The following is a 19,851-nucleotide window of genomic DNA, read 5'->3' as shown; positions in this document are numbered from 1 at the left end:
AAGAAACAACAGGGGCAAAAGGAAGAGAGGATTTCCGAACAGGAAAAACAGAAGAGGTACCCTCCCAAAAGGAAGAACCCAGTCACGTTCAGAAAGAGAATAAAGAGAAGACAAAAACTAGGAGAAATTGAGGAAGAAGAGGAGGAAACACATGTGAAGATGAAGAAATTTAAAAAAAGAGAGTGAACAAAAAGACAAAGATGTCTATGAACTTTTTAAAGTGTTGTTTTATGAATTGGATTGCAAACTTTTTAACGGAATAGACCAGACAGAAAACGTATGTGTCGCTTGGATTTTATTTTTATAATCATAATAAGAACCTACACTCAAGCACTCACACACACACACACGTACATCATAAGGCAAAAAATGAATTTTGAGTCTTAATTGATGTTGAAAAAATGAATACTATCTCTTTTCGAGGATTGTGACGTTATAGGCAGTTCTCTTCGGATTGGAAGACAGACACCACACTGTGACTGAATTTTGTAATGCGTATTAGGATTGGTGAAAAAAAACTAAATCCGTTTCGATCCGTTCTTCCATTATAAATATCCCCGTTCACATCTTGCCCTTAACTTGTTCTCGTCACAAGATGTAGACTAACGTTGAATCATCTACCCTCGTATCATCGATGATGTTCCGGACGGACTTATCCATGTATGTCAGATCATCATGGACAATCATCCAGATCACCGATACGAGTGTTTGGAAAAGAATAATCTGAGTGGTGAGACAATGATGTCTGAAGAGATTCCTCATCATCGGTCCAGAAGTCAGAAGAAGTTTGAGGAAGAGAAGAAGACATATGCGATGTCCTCTGTGTTAACGGAATGACGTTTAAAAACAATCAGGGCCACTCATATGAATTGAACAGATTTGCTTTCTTGCCTAAAACTTTTTCCCCTCTTCCCTCTGTATGGATAGTATATTTGTTTGTTTTTTCTTCCCCTGTGTGGATAGTATATTTTGGGGTTTTGTGTATGCGTGCGCGTACGTTGTATGAATAGTATATTTGGGTTTGTTTGGATAGTAGAGTGTGTTTGTATGAGTTCGCGTACGTTTGTGTGGATAGTAGATATTGGGGTATTTTTGATAGTAGATATTCGGTTTTTTACAACAGAGTGTGTGTTTGTCTTCTATCTCTCTCTCTCTCTCTCTCTCTCTCTCTCTCTCTCTCTCTGTATCTGTCTCTCTCTCTCTATCTCTCTCTCTCTCTCTCTGGATATTATATTTTGGGTTTGTTTTTTTCTTCTTCCCTCTGTGTAGTGTGTGTGTGCATGTGTGTGTGTGTGTGCGTTTGAATGCATGCACGTACGTTTGTGTGGATAGTAGAGTGTGTGTTTGTGTGGATAGTAGAGTGTGTGCTTGTATTCATTCGCGTACGTTTATGTGGATAGTATATATGTGTTTGTATGCGTTCGAGTACGCTTGTGTTGATAGAAGAGTGTGTGTTTTTGTAGACAGGAGAATGTGTGTCTGTGTGGATAGTAGAGTGTGTTTGGGTTTTTTTCCTCTTCCCTCTCTATGGATAATATATTTGGGGTTTGTATGCGTTCGCGTGAGTTTGTGTGGATAGAAGAGTGTGTGTTTTTGTAGATAGGAGAATGTGTGTCTGTGTGGATAGCAGAGTGTGTTTAGGGTGGTTTTTTCCCCTCTTCCCTCTCTGTGAATAACATATTTGGGGTTTGTATGCTTTCGCGAGCGTTTGTGTGGATAGTAGATATTGTGTTTGTATGCGTTTGCGTACGTTTGTGTGAATAGTATATTTCGGGTTTGTATTTGTCCTCCTCCTTCTGTGTGGATAGTATATTTGTGGTTTGTATGCGATCGCGTACGTTTGTGTGGATAGTAGGTATTATATTTGTATGCGTTCGCGTATGTTTGTTTGGATAGTAGATATTGTGTTTGTATGCGTTCGTGTACGTTTGTGTAAATAGTAAAGTGTGTTTGTGTGGATAGTAGAGTGTTTGTTTGTGTGGATAGTAGATGCTGAGGTTTTATGATAGTAGTGATTGGGGTATTTTTGATAATAGATATTGTTTTTTATATCAAATATTGGGGTATTTTTTATACTATATATTGGGATTTACCCTTCCCTTCTGTGTGGATAGTATATTCTGGCTTTTTTTTTTCTTTTTCACTGTGTGTGTGTGTGTGTGTGCACGTTTGTGTGGATAGTATATTTTGAGTTTGTATGCTTGCGCGTACATTTGTGTGGAGAGTAGAGTGCGTGTTTGTATGAGATTTTATAGCAAATATTTAGATATTTTTTATAGTAGATATTGGGTTTATTTCCCCTTCCCTTCTGTATGGATAGTATATTTTGACTTTGTTTTCTCTTCTTCCCTCTTTGGTATGTGTGTGTTTGTGTGTGTGCGCACGCGCGTATGTTTGTTTGTGTGTGGGTGTATGCATCCGTCTTTGTTTGTCTCTATAAAACTCCCTTTATCCGTATCAAATAAATTTCATCTACCTACCTACCTACAGTAGCGCGTATTCAGGTCAGCCACTTGCAAAACGTTTGTCATTATTCCCCTAGTGTTCAGTACAGTGACGTCATTGAAACTGGAAATTTTGAGACCATAAATATAACCTTGGGTTTTTCCACAGGTTGTAGCTATAAATAGATATTATGGTTTTTAAACAGGAATGTCGCACAAGATGAGGCTAGAAATAGATAGTGCGGTTTTTTCAAAGGAATTTCCCACAAGTTGTAGCTATAAATAGTGGGAGGTTCAATAGGTTACAGCTATAAATTGATAATATGTTCGTTCATATTACTTTCCTACAAGATGAGGTTATAAATAGATAGTGGATTTTTCATAGGAATTTCCACATGTTGTAGCTATAAATAGATGGTGGGATTTCATAGCATAGGAATTTCAACAGGTTATGCTATAAATAAATACTAGGTTAGTTCATAGGACTTTCCGACAAGATGAGATTATAAATAGTTACTAGGATTATCCATTTTAATCTAAATTCTGGGATAATTTCGTCCATTTTATCGACACTTTTGCTCACATCCATTTTGGCGTTAGTCTTTTCACTGATTATAGCTATTTATAGCATCATTACAGGCATGAAAATTTATGAACACTGCCAACATAATTTCAGGTCCAGGTAATGTTTTATATAAAAATCTCGGGCTTGTATTAGTATATGTCTGTCTCTGTCTCTGTTTTTGTTTTTGTTTTTTGGGCACTCTACCATCCTTGTCCCTAGACAGTTCGTATCCAATTTCCCCTTGATGCCTAGATAGGCCCATCCATGTTTAAGGTCTACTTGTTCCTAGATAGTCCTATGTTCAGTTCCCACTGTACCTTGACAGTCCCAATCCATTGTCGCTATACATTCCCTATGTTCGATTCCCCTTGTCCCTACACAGTCCCAACCTATGTTAAACCTTCCCTTGTCCCGCTAAGGTCCCACCCACGTTAAATTTTCCAATGCCAAATTCCCCTTGTCCATATACGTATCCAGTGTATTTTTCCTTATATGTTCTCATTTAACCTACGGTTTCAATATGTGTCTATGTCTTGTGTGTGTTATATATGTATATGTCTATATCTCTTCTGTATTTGCATCTCTTTAGAATAGCGCGTATTCAGGTCAGCCCCTTGCTACATTGTTACCAATGTTTAGTATCGTGACCTGTTTCATTCCTTTTGTCTCTATACAACAACCAATCTTTCCCTTGACGCTATACGGGCCCTGTATTCCCCATGTTCAATTCCCACTGATGCAAAACGTGCCCAGGGTGATCTGAAAAGTCTTGACGCTATACAAGCCCAAGAGGGCCTGTATGTATTTTCCATTGACGCTATATCGCTCCCATTAACTACTATCAAATTACATAAACAGACAAACATGTGAGAAGTGATAGAACAACCAAGAGAGATAGAGAGAAGTGACTGAGCGAAAAAGAATATTTTGCACAAGGAAATGAATGCTAATGTTATTACGTCTTTAAAATGCGGTAGGCGGGGACTAATTAGAAGCAAAAGCGAAAGAGAGAAAGAAAAGAAAATGGAAAATGGAAACGATTCATGTGAGCTACTTTAGGGTTTTACAAAAATAGTAATCTTAAAGTTCCATTTAACGTAAGTAATTATAAGTACTTTTTTCCTCTTCTAATATAATCACGAGCAATCCTATAATAAGCAACAATTATATAAGAAACATTACCGCATCTATCTGCCAATGAGTCCGACCAAATGGGGATCAGACACCAAATTCAAACTTGGCAGGATACGGCTGCGAAAACAGTCAAACATGCGATGGATAAGCCGAGTCAAAACGCCTGAATAACACAATGTCCAAATTCTAGCTTTGCACTTTGGATGACCCAAGCTTGATCACCTGTATTGCAATTTTATCTTTGGTCTTAAATGCACTTTAACATATTTTTGACTATATCATACCGAGGGAAATAAGTGCCTTCCCAAAGGCACACTGAGGCAGCCAACTGGATTGGCCTGTGAGGGTATCAGTCCCGCGACCCATGTCTGGCGTTCTACCGTAGATAGGTAGTTTATAAACAATCAGTGGACCGTGGTTTTCTTCATACCCCTCCCTCGTAAAAATTTTCTCGACTTTAAATTTGAGTTTAAAATATTAAAATAATTATAAAGATGCATTCATCTGTTCATTTTGGATAAGATTTCCAAATCTGAAATAACATTTATTACTCGAAATGTGGAGTGAAATTTTATGATTGATGGATATTATCTCTCGCTCTCGTCAACCTCAGAGAGCACCTGACTTTACTTCCACAGTCGATAGTAATATCCATCATTTTATCAGCGACATTATCTCCGTTACGAAACAATCAGAAGTCGGTATTCATTCATTTGAAGAGATGACTTATTCTGTACATATCCCTTTAACTCCTGCAACTTCAGAGGTAAATACAAACCTGAATCACTTATTGTTGTTGTTTGTTACTTTTTTAGAAATTGGTGTCAATAAAATCATTATAGCATTTATATTATGAAGAGTCTGAGCCTTGTTAAGAAAATCAAAGAATATTACCAATGGTGCGATTTGTACACACTACTATGGATATGGGTCAAGTAAATAAAACAACAACATTTCGTGACCAGATACAGGACTTTCACCAATATCCGAAATGAGACTGAATTATAGATACATTCATCGTATTATAAATAAGTCCCAATTAAACTCAGTTAATCCTAGTACATGATGTACATACTTAAAACATGCTTCTATCGAAAGCCAACTTCCCTTTCACTCCATTTGCACAGCGAATTCCAAGATCAATCTCCAAAGCAGGGATGCTGATTTTTAAAAACTAGTTGGGGGGGGGGGAACATACTACAGTGAATACCATAAATGCTTCTACTTACCACACCAAGGATCGAAATGGAATCGTGGAGACGCAAAGTACGTAATGTGACCACTGCGATTATTCAATTTCTAAGTGTACAGTTCGACCCTCTTCTTGTATGAATATGTTTTAGCCAGCTGAAAACACTTAGCATCCAGTAAAGAAACAATGATCTGAAAGTATACCCCTGCTTCTGTCTTATTAACTTCCTTCTCTGACAGTTAGAGATAGCTTAATAGTGCAGATCATTAGAGACGATGATACTTCCCCCTCAGGGCAACATACAAACGTCTGTTCAGGCCTTCAGTGAATCAGTTCCATGCAGTATTTATCTCCAAATGCTTCTTGGATAAAATGTATAAATACAGCTGTACACAGCCCTTCAATCTGTAACATGCGATGTCTGTTTGATAAATGCATCCATTGTATACGTAAAGGTCGGTCGAAAGAAGATCCTAAAATAAGCAAATATCACCGAGATAAAACAGCTTTCACTGTTTGTAACACAAATGGATAATACTGGGGAATTCATTCTTCAACATTAAGGAGAGAATATCCATAGAAATGCGATGAAATAAATAATATGCATTGAATATCTTCAGCACATTTTTCTCCTTCAAATCGTCGGTAAGGGGCATATAGAAAAGTATGTGTTGAATGGCTGGGTATCTGTCAAACGAAGAATAGACATCACCAGCTCAGAAAGATTGAAAATTTGATGTTTGCAGGTCGACACTAATTTATATAGGCAAGCTCCGTATGACATACTTTTAGATGGCTTGATGATAAAATCTATGCAACACTTTTAACTCTTCTTTGATTTGATAGAATTCTATTACACAAGATTACATGACCGTACTGTATTATTCGATTGTGAGATAAAATACATAGGTCATTTGAATGCAATTGGGGGTGGGGGTGGCAAAGTGAGTAGGCGGAGAGGTCTGGGCACTTAAAGTGCTTCCAATGCATACTTGTATGCATGTAAATGTAATGAAATCTTCCTCTAGGAAACATTCTCGTTGTTTTGCGCTATTTTTGTAGGGGGAAAGGGCATCGCCTCCGCATCACAACCTCCACCCTCCGGAACTTCCCTTGTACACATTCTTAATGGGTTAATTTGAGAAGAGGGAGGAAATAATTTTATACGGGAAAGATACGTTTCGCCAGGTAGTCTATAGCGTGTGTACATTTGTATACTGAAATTGGGATGGTCAGAAGTACTTGTTACCATCTACTATTTTAAAATCAAACAAAACTAAAGACAAATCAAAGGAGAAATAGTCATGAATATGTTGAGTTTAATGCGTTAGCGCTATAAATACCAGGCCAGTCGGCTCGTTAATGCATATTACGCTACTTGTCTCACAAAATTGGCGGCGGCAAAATTAGCTCGAAATAAATATTCTAATTTAAAGCTACATGGTCAGGTGTGCCTATCAATTGTACAGCAATGGCTTATTCTATATATACCTGTTGGCTACCTGCTAGAGAAACCTTTAATTGACCTTTCGGGGATTTGGGGAGAACGTTAAATATAATAGATTTACAACAGAAATGTGTGTTGGATTTTTAACATATCTTTAACAATTTTTCAGACATATCGCCGCGGTGTCTGCATTGTGGCAATTTATGGTGATGTCTAGCACTGGGGCATCATACCGCAGACATGTAGCATGACGTCCCACCCAGTAACATTATCCTGACATTAGGTCGACCAGTCTAACACTAACTTCTTAATGCTGAGCGCCAAGCGAAGGATTTGTGAGTACCATTTTTATAAGTCTTTGGTATGATTCGGCCGGGGATCAAACCCGCGACCTACCGCATCCGAGGCGGACGCGCTAACCACTGTGCCACCGGAGCGGTCTAAGTTCAGAGTTAGATAAATATGATAATTTAAGATTGTCTCTATGATCCACTCGGTTTGACAGTCAGACGATCAAACTTGACTTGTAAATACTCAGTGAAGTAAACATTACATTACACACAGTGAGGTGTTCATCTGGGTAGAGATTCATTAAAATGTTTATTATACAATGGTAGACTAATTTATTCCGCACTCAGTCTAAACATTAATTATCATGACAGAATAACCTGGAACACTGGAAGATAGAGGGAATGTGCTGAAAGAGGATAAATGTGATACATTTCGACACCTAGCTTTGTATATTAAGATTTTCAGTAAATAATTTTTAAATCTGACCTACCAACATTCACCTCACCTAACAAATCATAACGTAAGCGAAATGCAAAACTTTCATCTGGACATGGGAAAACATCATAAATTTATCATTTGTAAAATTGTACGTGAAAATAAACTAATATAAATAAACTTGAATTCATTGTGAAGTTTAAAGTTAGTGGTAATACCCAAAAGAGTGTGATTTTCATTACTATTATTGCACTCGGGTCGGTTGAATACAAAATGTGAACCAACAGTAAAGACAACAGCAAATAATGATGCAATTAAGTACAACGACATCAGCAACAAGTAGTAGTAGTAGTAGTAGTAGTTTTGCTTCTAAATGTTTGTTTCACACTGATTTAGTCCCAGTAAATTTGTCAGATGGTCCACATTAAGGTGACACAACCGTAATTGTGACAACTGGTGTTTCTCCCCTAATTAATGAAGGATGTGTCCAGAGAACCCGTGAAGTGCACATTTAAATGAGATCAAGCTGGGGGTGGGGGTGGGGGAAACACAGAGAAAAGAAAGACAGTAAGAGAATGTATGTCCATAATTAAATGTCTTACTCACTAAATATATGCGAAGACACGATCCACTGCCACCTATTGGTGTATGACTATCTACCACTTGCTAAAAAGCAATAATATACCCTTCTTTTCGACACGCATGACTTTTATCAAGGAACTGCCATTAGTACAAGCACATTAAACAGCTGACCCGGGGCAAATTTGGCATTTGCGAAACAAAGTTCGAACTCAAAGAGTATCATGAATTACAATAATACCCAAGAAGCCGACCTAGTTTTTTTTATTATTTTTTTTAAAAAAAAACTCCTATATTCCCTTATCTAAAGTTGCTCAACAGAAGCATCTGTCGCGTGATCTGCAGCCAATGTTCATTTCTTTAACAGACCAATGCGGAAGCATAATAATTATTAAAGTATACCAAGTTAAAGATGAAAGCACTACGACGATATTTTGGCGTGTTGGCTAAATGCAAACATTCGTGAGACTTGTTGTTTTATGAGTTCACCCCGAATAGCTAATATTATGGACTGTGATTAAATTATCAGATACTGAGTGGTCGACAGATGACAATCAATGTATCTAAACACCCACCCACACGTTGTCTGTACCCCTCCCACCATGCAACTTTAAAATCGAGGAGCATTAAGGATATTAAATAAATGCACGCAATTTTTACATTTCGTTTATTCATTCGTAATTTCGGACTGGACTTGGCTGGTAGCATAATCACCGTCATCACTGTCATCTTGCTCCCGTTTCAATCCAAACGGGAGTTTTCAGTGTAAACAACCAGCCCGATCATTGTCCTTTTCAGGTTTCTGGAAAATTCCGAGTTTCACTACAGAGAAAGGTAAAATCTGTGTCAATGAGTTCGAAGGATGTAACTCCGAAAGTCACGAAACTGTAAGTAATTACTCGGAGCTTATGGAAGAGTATGAACTACGTCACTTCTGTTGACTGAATACAAAGATTTGCCTACATAAATATGGCGGGCCGTGTTAGTAAAGATATTTCCGTTCGGATTGAAACGCGAACAAGATGACTAAGCGGTGGATCGCATTAGAGCTGAAGGAAGGGCAATGCATAAATGAAAGTATTAAAGAACTTGAATATTTTTAGGTTTTTTTGTTGTAAGATAATGAATTTCTAGAATGTGTCACAAATGTGGGGGAAGAAAATTTGCAAAGGAAAATGAAGGACTGGAGACTTGCCAGATATATAAAATAACATAAGAATACAAGAAAGTACATACCAAAAAATCATCATTAGGAAACAAAAGTACACATGAAAAACGTAAAAAACAATATACCCAATGATTTTGCAGGTAAAAATTAAATTATGGAAGAAAAAATAGATAACATTAAAAAAGCTGGACAAAAATATATAGTGTAAGAGACATGGAGCTAGTCGATGAGATTTGACACAAAATAGGAGTGAGAAATTCATCTTGATACAATCGTTGTGTCATTTAAACTTCTCTTAAATTAAGTTAAAAGAACGCACAGCAATCGTACCTTAAATCGCAAAGGATTATCACAAACTTAACCAAAATCTGTTAACATGGGATGTGTTTCTAAACACTTGAAAGAAGTAAAACCCAGCACACTTTTAGAAGTGTGGACATAAACAGATTTTGACAATTTTGTTTTTCATCACTTTCAGCTGACATTAAATAGTGTTTGAAATAAAAGTACAGAAATAAATGTTAAAATCAACATGGTAAAAAGTCGAAGCGTGCCCAAAGCAACGTGTATCGAAGACATAACCTGTTGTAAATATTAGAAATGCAACGGAAAAACACTACAGATGAAAAGCAAAAACAAAATACAATATATTCAAATATTCCATAAAAGAAGTAAGATAAAAATGATTAACCAAATTGAGAACAACAGACAGACAGATAGACAGATAAAGGAAGGTCAACAAAGCTTTATGTGTGCCTGTAGAAAGGCACTAAATATGGATTCGGTGTATTTGAACAAAACAAACAATTTAATTTTTTAATTGTGCCGAAGGAAAGCGTGCTTTATGAGTCATTTAAAATAATAGACGGCAAATGTTAAAAAAAAATGAAAGCTATCAGCTGTGCGATGCAAATAAACTTTTTCACCTGTCCCCATACACTGAGGATTACTATCAAATAAATTTTGTTTGAACAGAAGTTTCTTCAATTCGGTATTTAGCCAAATCACTGCACGTTGATCTTTACAAAATAGTATACCGCCTCGTGTAAAATGGCATCCAACTTTTTGCACTGCTTGCGAACTGACTCAATATTTTCTGTATTTTTGCATGTGAATCTCTTTTCGCAAGAACTCATAACATTACGCAGAATAGCATAGACTATTCATGACATTCTTACGAAAATGTTTCGTTGGTAAAATGCGTTTCTATAATTAATTTATTCTTTATGCTTTTCGTTACTGTTGCCATATTTACTAATTGAATAAATGTAGTATTCACTCATATATATTATAAATTGTCGAATTTTGAATAGTATTGAACCTTAAAGTGGAATGCAAGGAGCATTACATTTATATCACATTTAAACCAGAAAAGTCTTTGTGAAGGGTCACTTCGACTTTCTTCTTTTCTCCCTACCCCATGTCAGTGTTAAACTTGAAAGGCCAGCGTCTACGACTCTATGAGATTTGTCCAGGGCATCGCAACGCTGTACTTAGAAATTAAACATCTGAGCTACCAACCATAACCGCTTGATAGGAACCCAAGTCAAATTATCATTTTCAAAGAGAAGTTGATTGTAAAGATTCTAGGCTGTCTAAAACCTGACGGAAGAAATGATTATCTTGGGAAAATTTAGGAATCGCTGTGTACGATTGGTCAGAGTAAATTAAGGCATACACTTTGGAAGTAGTGTGAATTTAAAGAGACGAGCTTGGTTGAAATTATTTGGTCCGAAATTTTCTAAGAGAGAAGAAGTTTGGCAACGAGGAAACCTAAAAATAATAGTCCTTTCAGAATTTATGCAGTGTTTGGATAGCTACTTATGCTTCTGAGTAACGTAAGTGAGGGCATTTTATGTACGTATAGAAAGTGATACGTATAGAGATTATGGGGTAATTTTGTCCTTTAAGGAAACAGCTTTCTGAGAGAGACAGGAGAGTCCGAAGACGGAAGTCGGAAGTACGGAAATAGATGACGTATTCAGATTAAAATAGTAGGAAGTCCATGAACAGAATAGGATGACTAGAGAATAATAAGACGTGATACACGTCATACAACACGTGAAGACGTGACACACGTGTCACGAGAGGAAGGTGATGCAATCAGTCGTGGACATTGAACTTTTTCACCGCTCGTTATTATCATGAAATAAATCCAAATTATACACTACTATTAAATTCTGTTGACATAACTTAGATTGAATTGGAGTTGCCGCTATTACTTGTCATTGGTTTAATTTTGTTAATTTTCTTGTGGGGGGGGGAGGGTCTCGTACTGCATTATTTATTCCCAATAGTCTCGCTCAGTCCTCTGTTGATATTCTATCTATCCAGTCCCACCGGGCTATTTAAAATCGAGGGAGGCCATCCTCTGGATAACGCCAGCCAAATCTAATTAACCACCCATCTTACTAAGATAAAATATAGCTGCCAAGAAGAAAATAAAACATCTACACACAGAAAATACTGTCGGCGGAATATTATACACAGCATAGTAGCGATCAATAATCCTATTGCGTCAACAGTATTTTAGACTCCACATATAAAGTATAGACATAATCAATAATACTGTATTGGCCAGACCACCGGCAGATTTTCTTTTACGCGACCAGAGGGTAAAACTCCACTCAGAATAACGAATAGTATCCAGTATGTTTCTAAAGAACATCATCTTAGAAATATAAACAGCGACAGCAATGACACAGTATATACAACGACGGAAATGGTGCTTCGTCACTGTTGCCGCTGTTTGAGTATTTGTATTTCCCAAAATTAAAAATTATATTTCCCAAGAATTAATAATTATATTTACCAAAAAATTAATAACAGTTCCATATTTTACGCTTGCAGATTTACACTATGCAAAATCTTTACCGCTAGCTTTACAATTATATTGTATTGCCCTACAGACCATTTCACGGTTATTATCTCCTTTTGCAAACACCAGAGGGCGTTTCGGTTCAACTCACTTCCGGATAGTTCAATCAATAAAGATGGCAGATGTAGATCACAAAAATGTGACAGACTGCTCACATTCCGCAAGCAAGATCGATATCTCATTATCTTAAAAAGAAATTCTATCAATATTTGATCAATTGTTTTTACATCTTTTATCTTTATTCATTAACTTGCGCTGTTCCCAGCTTTCAAGCAAATGTTCTTTGCCTATTTCAAAACTTCATTATCTTTCCATTACTACCTCGTGTTCTAGTTTGTATTATTTGATTGTGCGAAAGTGTATAGCTGCGGGAAAAAATAGTAAGTGCAATTTATCTCGCTTGAAGAATAATGAAAATATGTTCATTTTTTACATCTTTAATCATTGCAGCTACTGGAGGTTGAATGACAATGAGAAAACATTCTTACTTCTTAGGGTTTTTTATTACTGATTTAGACTGTTGCATTTCTATTAGTGTTCATTATATTTCTAACGAAATAACTTGAGTTATATCTAGGAAGGATATATCATTTTTCAAAATGCACAAATGTCTACCACACTTGAACAGGAAGGCGCGTGTACGAGTCTTCTTGATGATTTTAATTTTATTTCCTTGAACGGTTGGAATTTTTAGAGTATACAGTTTGGAGAAATATCGATGTTATTAGACACACTATGCATGTATAAGACAGTTTTGGTTCTCATCTATCTGCATGTATGTCTGTATGTCTGTCTGTTTGTCTCATTTCATCTGGTGCATGGGTATGTATATGCTTGAATGAATGTGTGTTCGCATACGTATATTACATAAACATACTTTTGGTCAAAAACGAGTGCTAAGATAGAAAGAGTGACTGTTAGATAAAGACAACAAATATGAATATTTGTGAGTATCCGTTTATTACTGACTTGAAGAGTGGGTTCTTACAAACAGACTATTTTCCAATCACGCTGTCTGCAATTTCACATCCGGCCGCGTGGATCGATATTGATTTAAAAGGCGAACCAAAGTAATAGAATGGAATCTGTGAAATAATTGGATCTTTTAAACTTATATATTTGATGCAAGGAAAGTTAAATATAATTAATCTAATTTTAAGAAGGCTGTTCCAGACAATTTGCTGGTGGCAATCAGAAATGTTGTCTCTTTTGAAAAATTATTACAACGTGTCAGCATAAGCAAAGAAAAATCATGCTGAAAGTTACTGCATGCACCGTCCGATATTTGATGTTTCAAGTTTAGAGAAAACCGGCGAGGACTGTAAACAATTAAATATTAGGTTGAACGAATGCATAGCTATATTTGAATGGACATAGTAAGAAAAAAATATGTATATGAGGAAATACTTTTTTGATTGTTTAAAGATGGGAGAACCCCTCCCCTCCCACCAAAAATAAAATAAAACAAAAACTGTCATTGGGCATTTTAATTAAACTGAATATTGTACGATATTTACACCCAAACATGAATAAATATTCAATCTGCATTAATTACACTCCTTTATCTCCATGACAGCTAATGTAGTCATTGCTTGGTTAAGTTCCTCTTATCTGGTATATTATAAATATGGACAGTGTATTTTATTTAATTATTTGATATACTTTAAGTATGGATAGTAAATATTATTTAATTATCTGATATAATGTAAGTATGGACACCGAATCTAATTATCTGATATGACGTCTATAATTATTCTCCAAGTATGCACAAAAGATGTTAGACGTATGTAAAGTATTCATTGGTTTAACCATAATGATCTGTAGTACAGCTAAAATTATTTCCTTTGTTGACTCTATGTTTAGTTAACCAAGCGTAAAACGGTGCGAAATTCTGAACTATCCAGAACTAGACATTTTTGCGGGCATGATCATTGGAGCCAAGGAAGGTAATTTCAAGCGCTACGATCAGCAACTCCGTTGCAACAGTGAAACCCTCTATATCATATATATATTCTCGTATGACGATCGGGGTAAAAGTAGTAAAATCATGGTTTATATAAGCAGTTCATCCATCTTAGCTGTCGAAATCTAAAATCCCTATCGTGATACTACTACTTATGGGTCAATTACAGCATGCATATTTTGTAAACCTCTTTAATATTATTCCACTGAGTTAAAATAGTGATGTGTTTCCGGTGGGAGACATGAGGAAGTACGATAGATTATATCGCACTCGTACTTCCTCCAATATGTTTAAATCAATAGTCATGTTGGTCACATGTCAGCGAAAGCGGTTAATTATATCCTTTTCCAAGTTATCTCACAAAACCTTGTAGGCATTGTCTCAAACATAGTTTGGGTATTTAACAATACAAAGCAACGCGACGTCAATGTCCAGCAACGCTTTATATTCTAGGAGCACGTGCTATCCAGTAGCGCATTTGTTTATAAAGGTGTTATGTATACTTAACTTGAAATTTTAATGAAAAGTCCCATTAAGATGATAGAGTATTAAAAGAAAATTGTTATTACGATATTGGTCAGGTAGAGAGGTATAGAGGTATACAAAGTTTGTTTACTTCAGAATTAATCATTCCTATCTTAATATCAGTCTTTATATGAAATAATTTTAGTTGTGTTATAGTTAATATCTGAGAGGATTTATTTATTTAATTAATTCATTGGAATTGCAAAGTGATCTTTGACCTCTCGAACCAAATCATTATTTTGTGATTAATCTGAATTAATTCAAGGACATTTGGAACTATATCATTGTGATACATCAAGACTGTTAGCACATCAACACTATTCCAAGCTACTGGAAAATCATCAATTTTATAAAATGTGCTGATTTTCGCTCTTTTCTGCTACAAAGGTAGAACGTTGCGCAATGCAATACAATAAATTTCTAATTTTCCATGTCAGTATTGTTATTTGTAGATCTTATTTCGTCCAGATGCATTCCGTTATCATTACTGTCCGTTTGTCTGTCTCATATCGCCGGTCCGCCAGTGTAATATACCCCTCTCTCTCTGTCTCTCTCTCTCTCTCTCTCTCTCTCTCTCTCTCTCTCTGACACATACACACAAAAGTTGATTGTTAACACTATCCCAAGTAATCCTATTCTCTATTCTCATTTGGAAGGATACAGATTCCAAAGCCATGCCTGTTCCAAACTGAAGTAATGAAATGATGTGTATACAAACCCTGCCTGTTTATCATCTGTACAAACAAAGGGTCAGGTGTAATTCTTAGTGATGAATCAGTTAAACACTTGTTCAGAGATTTCAAACGCTCAAGACGAAAAAGAGGTTGTACATATGTGTGTGTGTGTGAGAGAGAGAGAGAGAGAGAGAGAGAGAGAGAGAGAGAGTCAAATAACTCTGAAAGCATTAATTCCTCTTTGCGCTCATCTCCCAAAAATATAGAATACGGTCGAATGTTATTAAAGTACAGACTCGGAGCTCGCTTGGTAAGCCGAACGGATTTGTACGTATAGATGAAAATTAAATTCCGCTAGCATAGCAATTCGTGTGTGGTTTCGTGATACGCCTAAAACAACAACAACAATAATTCTATCCATCCTGTAGTTATGCCATGTGATTTGTGTAGATTCATTTTGTATGCCGGGGGGAGGGGAGGACTCGTCTAGAAACTCGAACTTTGAGTATTTGCCTCATTTGGGCAAATGATGACGAAGATAAGACATTATTACCGACCGATGACATGGTAATAGGACACGGATAGACGTACGAACAGTCTGAGACTTTTAAATCGGCATGCAGTTATACTGCCAAGCAGACAAACAACAAAAAAGACAGACATACATATTAACGGATAGATGGATTGTTGAATGCGTAGGATGGTGAATAGATATATAAGTCGTTACGATCTGTGTAGATAGATGTATTTATGACGACGATTCAAAATTTGATACTCATTTTTAAGTGCACATAAACAGAATTGATGGAGTTACAGATGAATGGATGATGAATCGTTGAAATTGCAGTTAAACAGAGAAAAAGATAATTAAAAAAGATACCTCAGAACTTGGCTGTATATTCAAATGGAATTTTTCGTTTGGTAGGTAGGTGCCTGATCAATATATTATCACGTACAATGCTTCTTTCCACTCACTGTCAGCGGAGAACCAATTTCTAAGGAGATATATAAGAACGTATGCTCGGTTCAGGTTAATTTAGTTGAAGATATCGACTTTCCAATGAAGTGATCATCCTATGATTTGGTCGGAATTTCCAATTAAGTGATTAGCCCATGATTCAGTAAGAATTTCCAATTAGATTGCTGTATACAAAAGTTGATACAATGTCACACTGGAAATTAACTATCCATGTCTATCATTCATTCATGACATGCACTGCTATTACGCCATGTACATTCCTATCTGCGAAAACGTGATTGTAAATAACAGCCTTTATCTCAACAAACATATTGTGTCCTAGGATAAACGAACTCATTTCCCTTTAAATAAAACGACAAAATAGTGATTATATGAATGATGACTGAGTCATTCATTGTGAAAGGTTATATGTATATGTACAGTTTGCCAAAACCTGGGCGAAATCTTTTCTCTCAATTGGACGGAAACCCAATGTTTTAAGTATTTTCCTTGATGTTCCTGTAAATATGAACTGAATTTAGCAAGCCGTACACGATCGTTATGTATGCATGTTAAACCATATAATAAATGACCAGAAATTACTTATTAGTGGAAGAATGTTTTAGTACCAAAAACAGGGCTCAATCAGTACGTGTTTTCCGGACATTATAAAACAGATGACTGTACAAAGTAAGTTAAGGGTGCATAGATTCAGAAAATAAGACAAAATTAGAATCACCTTTAATCTGTCACAAAGAATTATCATTTATTCCTGCAAGAACGTGTAACAAATATTTTTGCAAGCATCTAAAGATAGTGTATTAACTCAGAAATGGCGAAAAAAAGAATGTGCAAGTTTGTTGTTCCCTTATGCAGATATCATTCCATTTATGAATGTATTGGTCAGTATACAAAGACGGTTTGATAATCTGTTCTGAAGATATAAATATAAAAAAAAAAAGATTTTTGGATTACTACGGCCATGGCAGCCATGTTTGATAACATGTCAATTAATGTAAGTGAATAAGTACATGTACCTCTTTATATAAATAAATCCATTTGTAAATTCAGCAGTATATCAGTTTATGTTCACCATTGGAAAACAAGCACTCAGGCAAACAAAAATGTTTAAACTGCAATGAGTACATTCAAATTATTACCAATACATGAAAACATATTTTTAAGAAAGGCCAAAATAATGTACAATGTGTTTTCAAATTCTGCCCCCACTTACCTAAACACCATTTTCCAGGAAAGAGAATATACTTGTACCCCAAATATAGAATCATTAAAAGGGCGAAATTTCGAAGCAGATAAGCCAAAAAATGAGCTATTCAAAAAATAGCTTCCAATTTTCAGGTGTGCTTGTTTTGCGTAACATTCCACATGATATTAAATCAGCTCCAAGCATCTCTTCCTTCCACAATATGTGTATTAGATGGATGTAACCATAAGAAAATGGTGTGTTTATTTAAGTACATGTTACACAACGCACCTCCTGTACTTCATTTTCATTTATGCAGCAATGTAGCATTTATCTTAATAGTTGTTTATATACTCTGTGTGTGTGTGTGTGTGTGTGTGTGTGTGTATGAACAGATTGTTATTAGTGTGAACAGAATGTTATTAGCTTGTATTTTATATGTGCATAATAGAGGACCTCAAGGTAGATTAGTTTCTCGTTTGTAACTAATTGGTTCACCCTCTAATAATAATAATAATAATAATAATAATAATAATAATATTATTATTATTATTATTATTATTATTATTATTATTATACCCCAATGACTTTGCCCTCCTAACACGCACACATAAGCGTTTGCAGCGTTGGCGAACGCTCGAGTGCACGCACTGCTTTAACGGAAAGATGTCTGCATATTAGTCCGTCCAGCCTAGTATGCTAAAGCGGCGTTGAATAAAACAGCAGTTGTTGTCTACCACCCCGGGTTAAATAATCAACAACTTCAAGCGGTGGTGGAAGCCTATACGAGTCAAAACATAATAGATGTTTATGTGTCACCATCAATGCATGTTCGTCTTACATAAAGACACATCGAAAATATTTGACTGACTTTGTCGCGAGTAAATCAAAATTGGTCAATGGACGAGTCAACGGAGACGCTTCAAGCGAAAACTATTTTGACTCCTGTGTTGGGATAACCGAAGACTATTTTGACTCCTATATCGGGATAAATGAAGACCATTTCCTTTTCTCGAGAGTCTCCGCCTTATTCAAATTCATTCCAGATGAAGTAATGAGAGCACATATTGCATCCGCTTTTACAACGCAGAAGCTGGATCTGCTAACAACGCTGGAATGGCCAAGAGGAATGGAAATATTCCACTGGTCTTTTACATTTGTGCTACTCCTGACTTAGATAATTTTAACGTCACTGAAGTGTTCTTCAATTGCACGGGAATAATTCCAGTTAACATTGCTTGAAAAGTCCTTAATGTTAACCCACAAATGTTTCGTTTTGCACTGTTTATTTTCGCAAGCTGCTTTGGGCTAAGACCAACCTTAAATTCGGCAGAGGACATTAATTTTTTGTATAAAAAGGCAACAGGTTTAATTCGAATTTTCTATAAGATCGTCAAGGACCGTCATTCGGCCATCTGTGCCTTCCAGCAACATAACCTTATCGGAGAGGATCACAGCAATGCGTCTATAATTGGGAATACCCGGGAGAGGGAGGACCAACCAGATCAGTAACACGTGTATGAAAGTAAATGTCGACCACGGACTGACTTAACAGGTTCAGGTGTTCTAATGAAAAGTAATAAATAGAGTATAACGTAATAAAATTGTGCAGGGAAATCTGCGATATGCACGGGAGAATAAATTGTCCGTGAAGCTAAGCAAAAGTTCATCGGTGGGTTATTTATGACCGTTTAACCACAAACTTCAGGCACTCCTAGATATTCAAATGTCGTCGTACTATGGGTTTGATCCTTAGCCAGAGTTGAATCTTTAAACGCCGCGAATATATGCTTTGGTACGTTGAGGCCATTGTAGGCACTAATGAAAGCTGACTCCGATTAGTACTGTTTGACTTAAAGTATGTGGTGAGTATAAGAAACGAAGTGTTCACGCTCATAAATGACAGACATGATTTTGTGGTCAGTGTATTCATTAACAGACGCGTTAATACTAACAACACAAATTTACCAGCAGCAATGTCAGCTTCATGCCAAATTGCATTGCTGAAGGTGCCATTACAGACTAATATGGCTGCGTTTGGCTCCGAGAATAACTTTGCGAATATCTCTGCAAAATCCGAAAATATGACTGGGAGGAATTGCATTCGAAAACAACAGTTGAGCTCCATTAAGCTATCATCGACGCTGTGAAAAACCAAGGTTTAACATTTGTCATGTAATTTGTGTAGGGGCACCAGGTCTAGCAGACATACCAGTCGGATGTGGGTTAAAGAAAGCACCCTGGTCAGTCTGATGTTGGATGATTTGGAGATGATATACACTGTCGTTTGAGTCCTTATGAAGCAAAATAGACGGGTCAACCGACCTTCCTTAGTCGTTGTCGTACCTGGCATAACCGATAATCGTCGTGGCTTTGTTAGCATTGTCAAGAATC

At 36.3% G+C, this 19,851-nt stretch overlaps 1 protein-coding gene across 3 annotated transcripts in view; it reads right to left on the bottom strand.

Annotated features, from left to right (window-relative positions):
- The window catches only part of LOC149794125 (ras-related protein Rab-1A-like), a 62,642-nt gene extending 46,092 nt beyond the window's left edge, over positions 1 to 16,550 (bottom strand). For 2 of the 3 annotated variants that reach the window (XM_089968111.1, XM_089968114.1), the window contains exon 1: positions 5,373 to 5,658. The gene's annotated coding sequence lies outside the window, so the exon portion shown is untranslated. Of the gene's footprint in view, positions 1 to 5,372; positions 5,659 to 16,175 lie in introns of those variants that run through there. The other variant, XM_089968113.1, reaches the window with a different exon arrangement.
- Positions 16,551 to 19,851: the final 3,301 nt, after the last annotated feature.

The sequence above is a fragment of the Sinohyriopsis cumingii genome, chromosome 8, assembly GCF_028554795.1.
Source record: "Sinohyriopsis cumingii isolate HCF-2022 chromosome 8, ASM2855479v2, whole genome shotgun sequence".
NCBI classification, from domain to species: Eukaryota; Metazoa; Mollusca; class Bivalvia; order Unionida; family Unionidae; genus Sinohyriopsis; species Sinohyriopsis cumingii.
The sequence above is the reverse complement of the archived record's forward strand: the minus strand, read 5'-3'. Positions and strand labels throughout refer to the sequence as shown.